The sequence below is a fragment of the Equus asinus genome, chromosome 3, assembly GCF_041296235.1.
Source record: "Equus asinus isolate D_3611 breed Donkey chromosome 3, EquAss-T2T_v2, whole genome shotgun sequence".
Lineage (NCBI taxonomy): Eukaryota > Metazoa > Chordata > Mammalia > Perissodactyla > Equidae > Equus > Equus asinus.
In genome coordinates this window covers 139,592,895-139,606,055 of record NC_091792.1, presented here as the reverse complement: position 1 = coordinate 139,606,055, position 13,161 = coordinate 139,592,895, and the positions used below count along the sequence as shown (strand labels likewise).

General features: G+C 36.8%; 1 long non-coding RNA gene across 1 annotated transcript in view; it reads right to left on the bottom strand.

Moving 5' to 3' along the window:
• The window catches only part of LOC139044882 (uncharacterized), a 178,149-nt gene extending 168,979 nt beyond the window's left edge, over nucleotides 1–9,170 (bottom strand). The window contains exon 1 of the long non-coding RNA XR_011502287.1: nucleotides 8,654–9,170. This is a non-coding gene — a long non-coding RNA (uncharacterized lncRNA). The remainder of the gene's footprint in view (nucleotides 1–8,653) is intronic.
• Between the last annotated feature and the right edge of the window lie 3,991 nt (nucleotides 9,171–13,161).

Here is a 13,161-nt window from a genome sequence, read left to right as displayed (position 1 = left end):
CATTAAGTTCAATAACCATTCTTTTAAAATGAGTAGTTTACTAAAGTTGTACCAACTCTCCATTTTCAAAAGTTGTACGGTTAAACTTTCTCATTTTTACTTATGGGGTCTTGGAAGAAATAATTGCTGAGTTCTAAGACTCACAATAGCTATGTTTCAGATTTATAGTGCATGCCTATATCTTTCAGAATGCAGAACTTTTGCACAGTGTGATATGTGCTTTGGGCATGCATCAAAAAGAATTTCCAAATTGTATATTGGCATGTGGAAGGGAGGGTGGAGTATCAGTGATATCGAGATATTAATTATTCAGTTTTACTGCCATGCATTATGAATAATGAATGTGATATTCAATGGTAGAACGGCAGTTCCCATCAGGATGCAGTGCTCTATAAACATGTGTAGGGACACCAGGGCATGAGCAATATAATTAATTGCTCCTAGATCTTAGTATGAAGACCTCATTTTCATCAGGACTACAAGGATGGGCCTGTGCTTTTATATGCCTCTGGTTTTGACACAGCAGGTAGCATGAGATAGGATAAAGTCAATAAGGCAAAGTGGATTAATTCTGTTGGTAGAGAGAGCTTAGAAAAGTTTTGAACTGTGATCTGTGGCAAACTGAGGTAGAGAAAATGAACTTCCTTTCCTTTTTCCTTTTTTCCTTTTTTAGTTTCTTTTTTTTAATGCTCTTACTTTTTACCAATAAACGTCTGTCAGCATTTACTTAGCATCATAAAATCAGGTTCTAGTGGCTGCAAGCTCAGATGCTGAGCAATTCAGAGCTTGTTCCAAATCAAGCTCCGGGATCCAAGAAAAGTTATTTCTCTAATAATTTCTTCACTTTAAAAAGTGGTGAAAACAATACCTAAACTAATAGGTTGATATGAGGACTCAGATAATTCTTGAAAGAAAATACTGGTTAAAATTATTGTTGTTAGTATTGTTATTGAAGATGTACCTTCGTTTCTACACGGCATGCCAGGTACTATGAGAAAGCCTGAGGATAAAGTATTTCTTAAAATAAGAAAAAAAGCACAATTTAAGATTAAAAAATGAACTCAATAGAATTAAATGAATGGATTCAAATTTACTAAAGGCTTATGAGTGTATAGTGAAATAAGCTATTTTTTTTGCCTTGTACAAACATCATAAGAAAGATGATTAAAGAGAATGTTCAAGTTTTATACAAGATGGCACAAAGCAGTTTATGATTCCCTCCCCAAAATTCAACTCTCAGAAAATTAAAGGTGGAAGGAAACATGGACTCCAAGAACTAATCAATCAAACAAACAATAACAACAAAATATGAGTAACCAAGCAAGAATACGATCAAAACCATCATAGGAAGGCAAAATGTTGTCTTGGACTAAGGTGCCTGGCAGTGAATGGCTGCATTCTGGAAAAGAAAACACCTGGAACCTACAGAGAGACGATAGCTTGGAGAAAACGTTTTAGGCTTTATTCCTACCTTGGCTCCTGGTGGCCTTATTCCTTCAGAAAAAAACCCACAATAATAGCATAGGCCATTTGTACTAGTGTCCTTGAGGTTATTGAAAAAGCTTAGAGTTGATGAAAACAAGTGTGAGTTGAGTAGTCTTTGAGTATTACTGCTTCCACTCTGGCCGTAAGATTTTTCTGATGAACTGGTGGAAAATGAGAATGATTTAACTGGCTAAGAATGTTACACACAAAAGAGTATGACCTTGAAGCCATACTCAACCCATATTAGCAGATCATGTCTGATACCCTGAAGGCAATTGAAGCCCACAGGCCAACAACTAGATATTTGAAGATAATCATAGTAAAAGAAATAGACAAAAGAAAGATTTGAAGCAGTTATTGTGACAGACAGATGAACATTTTTAAAAAGAGAATAAAGGTATTAGCAATAAAAATAAATAATTTGAAATATTATACATGAAAAATGTAACGACAAATAACAAAATAGATGGAGTTCATAAGTAAGGTTACAGTAAAGAGGAAATTAATGGATTGGAATATCAGATTGAAGAACTCTCAGATGAGTTAAGGAAAGGATAGAGTTGGAAAACATAAAGGAAGCCTAAGACATCTAAGACCAAATGATACAGATGAACAGCATTTTTCTACACTGGAGGTAAATAACTAAGACATACCACAAGGCCTTAGTAATAAAAACAGTGTCGTTTGGTTGAAGAACAGATAAATAGATGAAATTGATTAAAGGACTTTGAGACAGAACCATATGTATGGGGACATAAAATACCATAGATATGTTACTGTAAATCAAAAGGACAAGGACAGTTTTTCAATCTATAAAAATTGGCTCACAATATGAAGAAAACCAAAACCGTATCTTTATGTGACACTAGGTAGTTCCTATCGGATTAGCTATCTAAAAGTGAAAGGTGAAACTATAAAGTTAGTAGAAGAAAATGTAGAAATATTTCTACCTTAGGGAGAAGGAATTCTTATGCAAAACTTTTCACCAATAAGGCATTTAAAAAGGATTAATTGAATTACATCACAATTAACAACACTGTCAGTGAAGAGCATTACAGACAAAATTATTAGAAAGATGCCAGATGGGAGACAATATTTACATGTTCAAAATTGGCAATGGTTGAGTACTTGCCCTAAAAAAATCAAGGAGGGTCTGCAAAGCAACAAGAGTTATACAACAATTCCAACAGACATATAAGCAAATGTTATAAACTGTAATTTACAGAAGAGAAATAATAAAGTGCTAATAAGCATATGAAGAGATGCACAAAGTCATTAGAAATCAGAAACATGCAAAAGCAAGTAACCATAATATTAGCTTACATCCCTTTCTCTGGCAAAACTTTAAAAGCTGGGCAATTCTGAGTCGTGTACGGTTCTTACAACAGCAACTCTCAAGCACTGATGGTGGCACTGGAGACTGTGGAATCTATCCTGAACAGCAGCCTGCTGGGACATAGTCCAATGGCTCTTACGCATACATTTTGTCCCAGCAAATCTGCTCCTGGGAATCCATAATCCATAACTTCTTACAGAAGTCCAGAGGGGGCATTTATAGGATGTTCAATACAGTGTTCTGAGAGGTGGTAAAGAATTACAGGTAAACTCGGTGCCCGTCACTTGGAAAGCAGATGAAGAAATGTAATGGATTCACATCATATAACAGTTAGAAACAAGAAATAAACACATATAACAAAGCACGGCTGGATCTTATAGCTCTGAGTAAAAACAAAACAAAACAAAAACAGGAGGCACAAGGCACAATATCACTTATATAAATTTAAAAATACTTTCGTATAATCAATGTATATTTTAAAAGAACACAGAATCAAAAATGCATAATAAACATTGGAATTGTCATCTCTGTGGAGAAATGGAAGAAAAATACCCAGGGAATAAAGGAAGAAAGGAAGGAATGAATGAAGAAGGGAGCGAGGGAGGGAGGGAGGAAGGAAGAAAAGAAGGAAGGAATGAATGAAGGAAGGAAGGAGGGAAGGAAGAAGGAAGAAACGAAGGAAAGAAGGAAGGAAGGAAGGACTAACAGAGGAAAAGAGAAAGGGAGGGAGAGAAGAGCAAAGGAAGAGAGAAACCTTGAACGGACCAATGATGATAAGGTACCATGAGTAGTATGATTAATCCAACTCCCTCAATTTGAGGGTTTTTAAAAAAGGACCAATAATTTGGAGGAAACCATCTTTTCCTTCAATGAAAGATGCACACACACACAAATATGTGTCTTATTTTGTACAAACACATCCCAGAGTTATACACAGGTAAATAAAGTAACAAGAAAGTAGAAAAAGATAGAATCTCACATTTTCTTCCCAAAATCTATGACACCAAAACTTTGGTATAATTCGTATAACATCTAATAGCACAGTGTCTTATATATAGTGAATGCTCAATAGATAATCATTAATTAAATTATTTATGCCATAATTGGCTTAAAAGAAAAGGAAAAAGAAGTTTATTTATTTCTGCTTTTGAAAAAGATGGAATAACGGGCTGCATTTACCTTCCCACCAGAAATAACTGAAAATATAGGCAAAATATAGGCTACTATGGTTTATAAGACACTGAACATCAAGAAACAAGCAATGTTTGTTTTTGAGATTTTTCTAATTTTCCTTTCTGATTTCTTCTTTGACCTATTGGTTGTCCAAGAGTGTATTGTTCAATTTCCACATACTTGTGAACTTAGTTTTCTTACTGTTATTGATTTCTGGTTTCATAACACTGCGGTCAGAAAAGACACTTGGTATGACTTCAATCTTCTCAAATTTGCTAAGACTTGTTTTGTGATCTATCATATGACCTATCCTGGAGAATGTTTCATGTGTGCTTGAGACAAATGTATATTGTGCTGCTGTTGTATGGAATGTTCTGTACATATCTGCTAGGTCCATTTAATCTAAATTATAATTTACCTCCAATGTTTTGTTATTGATTTTATTTCTATCCATTTTGAAAGTGGAGTATTGAAATCCTCTACCATTATTGCATGGTTTTCTATTTCTCCCTTCAGAGCTGTTAGTATTTGCTTAATATAGAGGTGTTCTGACGTTGGGTGCACATATATTTACGAATGTTATTTGCTCTGGATGAATTGACTCCGTCATTCTATAATAATTTTCTTTCTCTTTTGTTACAGCTTTTGAATTAACATCTATTTTGTCTAATGTAAGTATAGCTACCTCTGTCCTCTTTTGTTTTCCACTTTCATGGAACATCTTTTCTTGCATTCTTTCACTTTGAGCCTTTGTGAGTCCTTAAAGATAAAGTGAGTATCTTGTAAGCAGCATATAGCTAATTCTTGTTTTTTATTTATTTACTTATTTATTTTATCTCTTCAGCCACTCTATGCCTTTTGTTTGGAAAAAGTAATCCATTTACATTTAGAATAATTATTAATAGGTGAGGATTTACTAATGCCGTGTTATTTGTTCTTAGATTTGCAGTTCACTTGTTCCTTTCTTCCTCTTTTGATGTCTTCCTTTGTGAACTGATGATTTTCCCTAGTGGAATATTTAGATTTCCTTCTCTTTACTTTTTTATCTTTGGTCTTTGCTTTGCAGTTACCATGAGGCTTACATAAAACACTTCATAGATACAATTGTCTATTTTATTCTGATAACTCTAATCACATATAAAAACTCTACCCTTTCACTCCCCTTTTTCATGCTTTTGATGTCATGATTTACCTCTTCTTATATTGTTCATTCATTAACAAATTATTGTAGCTATAGTTATTTTAATGCTTTTGTCCTTTAATCTTTTTACTAGAGTTTAAACAGTTAGCATTGAGCTTCCTTAAAAAGCTATTCAGGTAAATCACAGATCTCTGTACCTTTGGCATTAGTTATTGGAAAATTATCGTGATCCTTCAATGATGTCATGTTTCCTTTATTTTTTATGTCCCTTGAAATCTTCCATTGCTGTCTTAGCATTTGAAATAGAAGTCACCTGCTGCAGTCTTTACTGACTGACTTGGGAGAGAAATGCCTTCTGTCAGCCTTGCTGGGAATTCTGAGGCTTACTCAGACCTGCTGTGGATACACCTGCTTGATTCTTCTTGCTCCTTCCTGTGGCAGAATTCTTAAGCTTGTATGCCTTCTCTCAATCATGCAAAGCACCAGGCTGGGTGCTGACAGCTTCACTTTTGCTTTCCTGAGGGCAATGCTAAATACTCAAGTTTGTGGTTTCTCCCAGACCTGCAGATTTAGGCTGGTTTTCTGCATGTGCTCACTAGCCATCTGCAAAAGCTTACTCTTACTGCATTCTGGGATATACACAGGGAGATGGCTATGGGGTGCAGGCGTGTATAGGTGAGGCACATAGGGTGCTGAAGGTGCCTATAGGCCAGTTGTGGGGATCCAAAGGTGAGGTGTCCCTAGCAGCTCATGGATGGGCTTCCCAATGGAGTTTGTGACACAGTGAGCAGGATCTAGGACCCTTTGATACGTTCCAGGCCCTGGCTTGTGTTCTCCAAACTGCTTAGTACCCCAAGTTGTGCAGCTTGTGACTCAGTACTCTGGATAGGGTGAGAGAGAAATTGGCAGCAATCTGCAGAGTTGGGGAAGCCAGATGTTCCCTCACACGCTCCCATTTTTCCTTTGGAGAGAAATCACAGGCTAAAAAGGATGCTCTTGACACTGAGCTGTGCCACTTTGAGAGAGGGGTAACATGGAAAAAGTCAGTCTTCCTCCTACCCTCTACAATGCATCCAATCTCAGATTTTTTCTTTTTTTTCTGCTTTATCTACCCCAAATGCCCCCGACATACAGTTGTATATCTTAGTTGCAGGTCCTTCTAGTTGTGGCATTTGTTTTTCTTTTTAGATTTTTTTGTTCCAACCATGTATTAGAACTTCTCCACTGGATTCCTGGACTTCCACAAAGGCTGTCTTGTCTGTGGATGATTGTCTAAGTCAGCGTTCTCCAGGGGATCCTGGTCCATGGCTGAGAGAGACCCTAGCTGGTTCACAGGGACACTTTAAGGTCCACAGCCAGGAATGAGGTCTGTGTGCCTATCACCCAAGGTATTGTTGGGCAAGACTCTTCCCAGGTCACCTTGATGTATGATGCTGGTCACAGAACTACAGCCAAATGGGGCTTAGCTGAGTCCTCATGGGTACAAAGCTGTTTCTGGGTCTTTGGCTGGAACCACCCTCTGTAGGGCAGGCCTGGGGTCAGGCTCATCTTCTCAAAATGGGTCTCTTTGTTCTTGGTCTCCACCAGGGTTCCACAGTCTGCTGCCTGAATCCCACAACTCCCACAAAGGCACCTTTACCCATGGATGGGGCCAAACTATTGTTATTGAGGGGAAGATATGTCTTATTTGGCCATCTTGCTGACGTCACCCTCATGGAGTTTTCTTTGGGAGAAAGTTTTTTTGTTTGGCTTTTTTTTGGTGAGGAAGATTGGCCCTGAGCTAACATTTGTTGCCAGTTTCCTCTTTTTGCTTAAGATTATTCCTATGCTAACATCAGTGCCAATCTTCCTCCATTTTATATGTGGGATGCCACCACAGCATGGCTTGATGAACGGTGTGTAGGTCCCCACCCAGGATCTGAACCCTTGAACTCTGAGCCATTGAAGTGGAGTGTGCAAACTTAACCACCATGTCACTGGGCAGCCCCTGTGAGAAAGTTTTTAAATACAATTTGGTAACTCTCATAGATTTAAGGCTACTCATGTTTTCTTTCTTATTGGTGACATTTGCTAGTTTCTGTCTTTCATGGAATTTGTTCAATTCAGTAAAAATGTTGAATTACAGACATAAGCTATTCACAATATTGTCTTGCATTCCTTTTAATGCCTCTGGAATCTGTAGATATGTCCTATCTCTCATTCCCAGGATTGGTAATTTCTGTCTTCTCTCTTTTGTTCCTCACGGTTTAGCTAGGTGTTTATCGATTTTATTCATATCAAAGAATCAGCTTTTGATTTAATTTTAATTTTTCTGTATTGCCTTTCTGTTTCTTATTTCATGATCTACAAAGAACTAACTAATACATAATTCATCAAATTTAAAATTTCTGCTTTTTGAAAAACACTGATAATGAAAGTACAATCCATACCTCAAGAGGAAATATTTGAAAATCATATATCTAATAAAGGACTCGTAACTAGTATATATAAAGAACTCTCAAAACTTAGTAATAACACAACAACAAAAGTAATTCTTAAAATAGACAAAAGAAATGGATACTTTACCAAAGAAAATATATAGATGGCAAACAAGCACATGAAAAGATCTACAACACCATTAGTCATCAGGCGAATGAACAATATGAAACTCTACAGACCTATTAGAATGGCTAAAATTAAAACGATTACCAATGCAAAGTGTTGGTGAAGATGGAGAGACACTGAAATTCTCATATCCATCTGGTGGGAATATAACATACTACAACCATTTGTAGAAAAGTTTTGCAGTTTCTTAAAATGTCAAACATACACCTACCATACAATGTAGCCATTCTACTTCTAGGGGAGTTGAAAGCATATGTCTTTACATAGACTTGCCCATAAATTTCATGCCCTCTTTATTTTTAATAAAATTTTAATTATTGCTACATATAGCAAAATGGATGAATTTGAAAATCATTATGGTGAATGAAAGAAGTTCAACCAAAAAGAGTACATATTATACAGCTATAGTTATGTAGAATCCTAGAAAATGCAAACTAATCTATCATGGCTGAAAGTAGATCAGTGGTTACCCGGGGAGGAGGGTGAGGGTGGGATGATGAATGGGCAGGGAGAGCAGGTGAGATGTGTCACAAAGAAGAAGGAGAAACTTTTGAGAGTGAGAGAAATGTTCATTATCTTGACCTTCATGATGGGTGTATAGTATACTGAATGTCAAGTGTACCTCAATAAAGCTAGGTTTTTTTCAAAAAGAAATGTGTAGTAAGGATATAAAGGTACACTTGAAGAAAATTACTCAATAGCGTCAGGAGGAGTTTTCCTTTAACTTAAACAAATGCGCAGTTAAAACCAGAACAACCTCAGTAAACCTGAGTGGCAACTCTAAAATTCAGTGTGGGCCTGTTAAGGTACCATTTCAGGTCAATATCTCCAAAGTCTGAAGCCCCACAATAGCTACTTCTCTGCCAAGAACATCAGGGCATAAAGCTCTTGACCTAAAATGATATTTTACTTACCTGTATGCTCTCACTTCCTGAAGTCCCCAAGCCGCTGCACGGACTGTATTTGACACAAATGCGTGAGACAGGGCTCACTTTCCACAAGCAGGAAATATCTTAAGTTCAACCTAATTAATTTTAAAAACAATTCAATTTTAACTATGTATCTCCTCCATATTTGACAGGAAATTCAACTTTGGCCGTGGGCAGTAGGAAAAAAATCTTGGGATGTCCTCTGTAGTTCTTGATCCTCAGAATACACTGGTTCCCTTGAAGAAAACTTCAGGTTCATTTCACACGGTTCCCTTAGTTTCCTCTGCCCTGCTGAGGAAATCTCTGCCAAGGCTGGAAAACATGCCACTTTTCCACTTGGAATTCTTGATACTTTCCTGGAAAATCTCTCCAGATCAGATTAAAGGGCCCCATTGATTGTCCTAACCACAGAACTGCACCCTAACTCGCTTTCTCCAGTCTCCTGATTCAGTTTTTAGCCTGAAAGAAATCTTTCCTTTCTGTTTATGTTTCTTTCAGTCTCTTCTTCCTCTGGGGAATCTAGACTGATTGCTTCAGTGGATTTGGTTTTAGGAAACAAATGCCAAATAAGGAGAGTGTCATGCAGACAACTTCTGCTTTTTCCTCCTGCCAAAAATGCCTTTATTAAGAAAAGGCTCTGAACGAGCCTGTTGTCCGCAGGACAGAAGAAAGAAGAGGAACACTCACAAGGAGAAAGAGACAAATTGTCTCACATATTTCATAAAGACAAAAACTGTTTAATTTCCAAACTGTTTTGGTGGCTTTTGCTAAAATATTTTCAGTAGTCCAATTCAACAAACAAACATAATGAAGACTGCAATGCTTCACAACGCATGTGCACTTCCCCTATCTCATGAGCAAGACTAGGAGATCCAATCACTCTAATGGAAATGAGAAATGCCAGATAAGAACTCTGAAGTTAGGCTTTAAGAATTCACATGCATGTGGGAGTCTATGTGTGTGTGTATGAGAAAGACAGACAGACAGAAACCTAAACTATATCGTGCATGAAACAATGTACTTTGTTAACTATTTTCTCAGATACCATACTACTTTATCCATGCTTCAGCCCTTATGAGAAAATATTTTAATTATAATCTCTGTTTAAAAATGAAAAACAGGGCCAGCTTCGGTGGCCTAGTGGTTAAGTTCAGTGTACTCCATTTTGGCGGCCTGGGTTCGGTTCCCAGGCTGGGACCTACACTGCTCTGTTAACGGCCCTGCTGTGCTGGTGGCCCACAGACTAAAAAATAGAGGAAGATTGGCATAGATGTTAGCTCAGGGTGAATTTTCCTCAACAAAAAAAAAAGCAAAAAAGAAACTGCATATGCTTAGAGAAGTGAAGTGACTTGCCAAAAATACACAATTAATGTGACGGGTTGGATTTGAAACTAAGTTGTTAACGCCTCTCTCTCATTTAAATCTTTTAGTATCCTAGTGTAATCAGCTGAACTGGATTCAGATTCTGTCTTGACAATTTAGCATATGAGATGTACTCTTCTCTTCTATAAAATGAGGAAAATCAATTAGATGACTATCATGTTTACTATTCATAAAGGAACCATGCCCACATATACGAACAGATGGGTAGTTGATGAGTGATATACCCACCAGATGAGTGATGGTGACTCAGGTTGTCTATGTCCCTTAAAAGACAGCCTGTTTTATAAGATTCTTCCTTTTTCTGGCAATTTCCATTATTCCTTCAGCCTTGGGGGTGATAACAGTCCTGCTGCTAATAGTCAAGAATCTTGCACTAACCCTATCTTTCAGTTTTCTATACGCATCCACACCTTTGTAATTAATTTCTTTGTAAATAAGCCTTATTCAAATTACCTTAATTTGATTCTGCCATCTGTTTCTTGTTTGGACCCTGATTGATACAAATTATTATGTAAGCTTCCTGAAATTTGCTTGCATATAAAAGCTTATATCCACTCATATATACATTTTTGCTGCATAATTAGTAACATTCTCTTCACATCGTGGGGTTTTTTTCAATTAATAACATATCTTGTGGATTTTTTCTATGTTAGTACAATAGAGATTTTCCATGTTAAAATAAAGTAAGCTTTAAAGACTATAAAATCTGGAAGGCTATCAGGTGAAAAGGAAATATTATGTATAATGGAAAGGCTTATGGTCACAAAAAGCCTTTAATGCACAGTTTGTTTTTTTTAATTTTCCACAACTTCAGAATCTATTGAATAAGAATCTAATGTCACCCCAGGATTGAAGATTCTTTGATTTTGGAAAAGAAAGTCATTTTTCCTTCCAATCCTATGAGTCACTGATTTCCTTCAAAGTAAATCTTTTCACAGCTGCTTAGTAAAACAGAGCACATTTACCACCTCGGTAAAGACTGTGTATCAATTGAAAGTGAAAAGTATCCAGGAGCAGTGTAATTGTAATTGGGCCTCATTACCAGTGAGGTGAAGGTCGAAATGTATCAAATCAACACATTGTACACCTTAAACTTACACAATGATATACGTCAATTATATCTCAATAAAAAACCAAAATTAAAAAACGTTTAATAAACAAAATTAAATATTACTTATATTGAAGTCTACAAAACCACTGCTGATATCAGTGGTAACAGGTCTTTTCTACAGACTAGTTTATCTTTTGAACAGATTTAGGAACATTTTTAGGCGGTGGGGAGGGAGTGAGACCATCTTTTGACTCTGAGAATGAGTTAGCAGAGTGTGTGTCTCCTTTGTTCCACTTCAGGCACCTGCAATTATCATCTCTCTTGTGTGGCTAGTCTCCGCTTAGGTCACTCAGCTTCATGGGACTTCTGAATAAACCCACCCACAGGTTTTTAGTTTCTTGACATCTTAACTCCCATGGATATATTTATTATCAGAATGTTCTAATAAAATCATTGGAATGACTCTCCAATTATACAAATATTCCGGAGAAGTGTTAAATTACATCTACAAAGGAAATAAACTATCTTGAAACCTAAAAAGAATAACATAACTCTGAGCAAAAAATATATTTTCACAGAAAATAAAACCATATGGCCAAGTGAGAACCACTTTTCCTTATTTACATCATCTTACTATTAAATATTCCGTATGCTATTGTCTGGGAGATTGGAACCACATTACGTTTAAACAGATTCAATTTATTCATTTATTAAAAATGACAAAACAGTACAATTGTTTATTTGCAAAAAAAGCACACCATTTTCTCCATGGCACTCCTTTTCTCTGTGGATTCCGTCAATTTTTGGCTAGGAATTGAGTTCTCTCTGCCCTGGAGGAGTCTGCTTTCTTTAGGTTGGCAGTTATCCCTTTCTCAGAGTTTGTTTCAGCACTAAGATTCAAGAATCTTGCAGAACCTATCTCTACGCTTGTGTAATTCCTTTTCCTGCTTTAAAGCTACATTAGTCTTTTTAAGCCAAAGAGGAATGTGCATTCTCTGTGCATTTCAGTCTTAAAGTACATTATTGTAAATAACACTATAATTTCCTACAGAAGCACATTAAAATACTGGATGTAGTCCTCACTAGTATTGGAATTAAATATATAATAAAAATGACCATAATATGTTATAAAGCAAATAATTTAACAATCACAGACCCATATAAGGACTGAAAAAACTTAGGAAATCTTTAAGATATAAATAAGCATTGGTGTAATATATACACTAGCTTTATCAGAGGTTCCAATGTATTTCAATGTCCACACATGGTAAATAAAATATAGAATTATACTATATCCTAAATCTCATCTAAATTTATGATGGTATGGTAGGCACAATAATGCTACCCCACCAAAACAATGCCCACAATCTAATCTCTGGAACCTGTGAATATGTTACATATTCATATTCAGATGTTATTAAGGTTACTGACATTGAGGGGGCAAGTTACTCTGGTTTATCCAGGTGGACTCAAAGTAGCCAAATGGGCCATTAAAATTAGAAGAGGAAACCAAAAGAGATGAGTCAGAGAGCTCAGCAGAAAAGGGAGACAGAGGAAAGATTTAAAGCATGAGAAGGACTGGACCACCCTTGCTGACTTTGAGAATGGAGGAAGGGAGCCTCCAAGAAGCTGAGAGAGAGTCCCTGCAGACAGCTAACAAAAAACAGGGACTTCAGTCCTACAACTGCATTGGCTCAGGGCTGCCAACAGCCTGAATGTCCCTGCAGACTGCTTCGCCCCCAGAGCCTCCAGGAAGGAAAGCATCTCCCTCTGGCTCTTCTTCTACCTCCCTCGCCCACTTTTAAAGACCCTTGCAATTACACCATAATAATCGAGAATGATCTCTCTATTTTAGGATCAGCTGACTAATAAACTTAATACCATCGGCAACCTTAATTCCCTATTTGCCATGTAACCTAACATATTCACAGGTTCTAGGAATAGGACATCTCTGTGAGGGCATTCTTCTGCCTACCACAGGCACTAAGGCCTCGTAGAGTAATGGTCAAGAGAATTGACTTTGAAGTACAGAAAAACTGGGCTCGAATGCTGCTTCTTC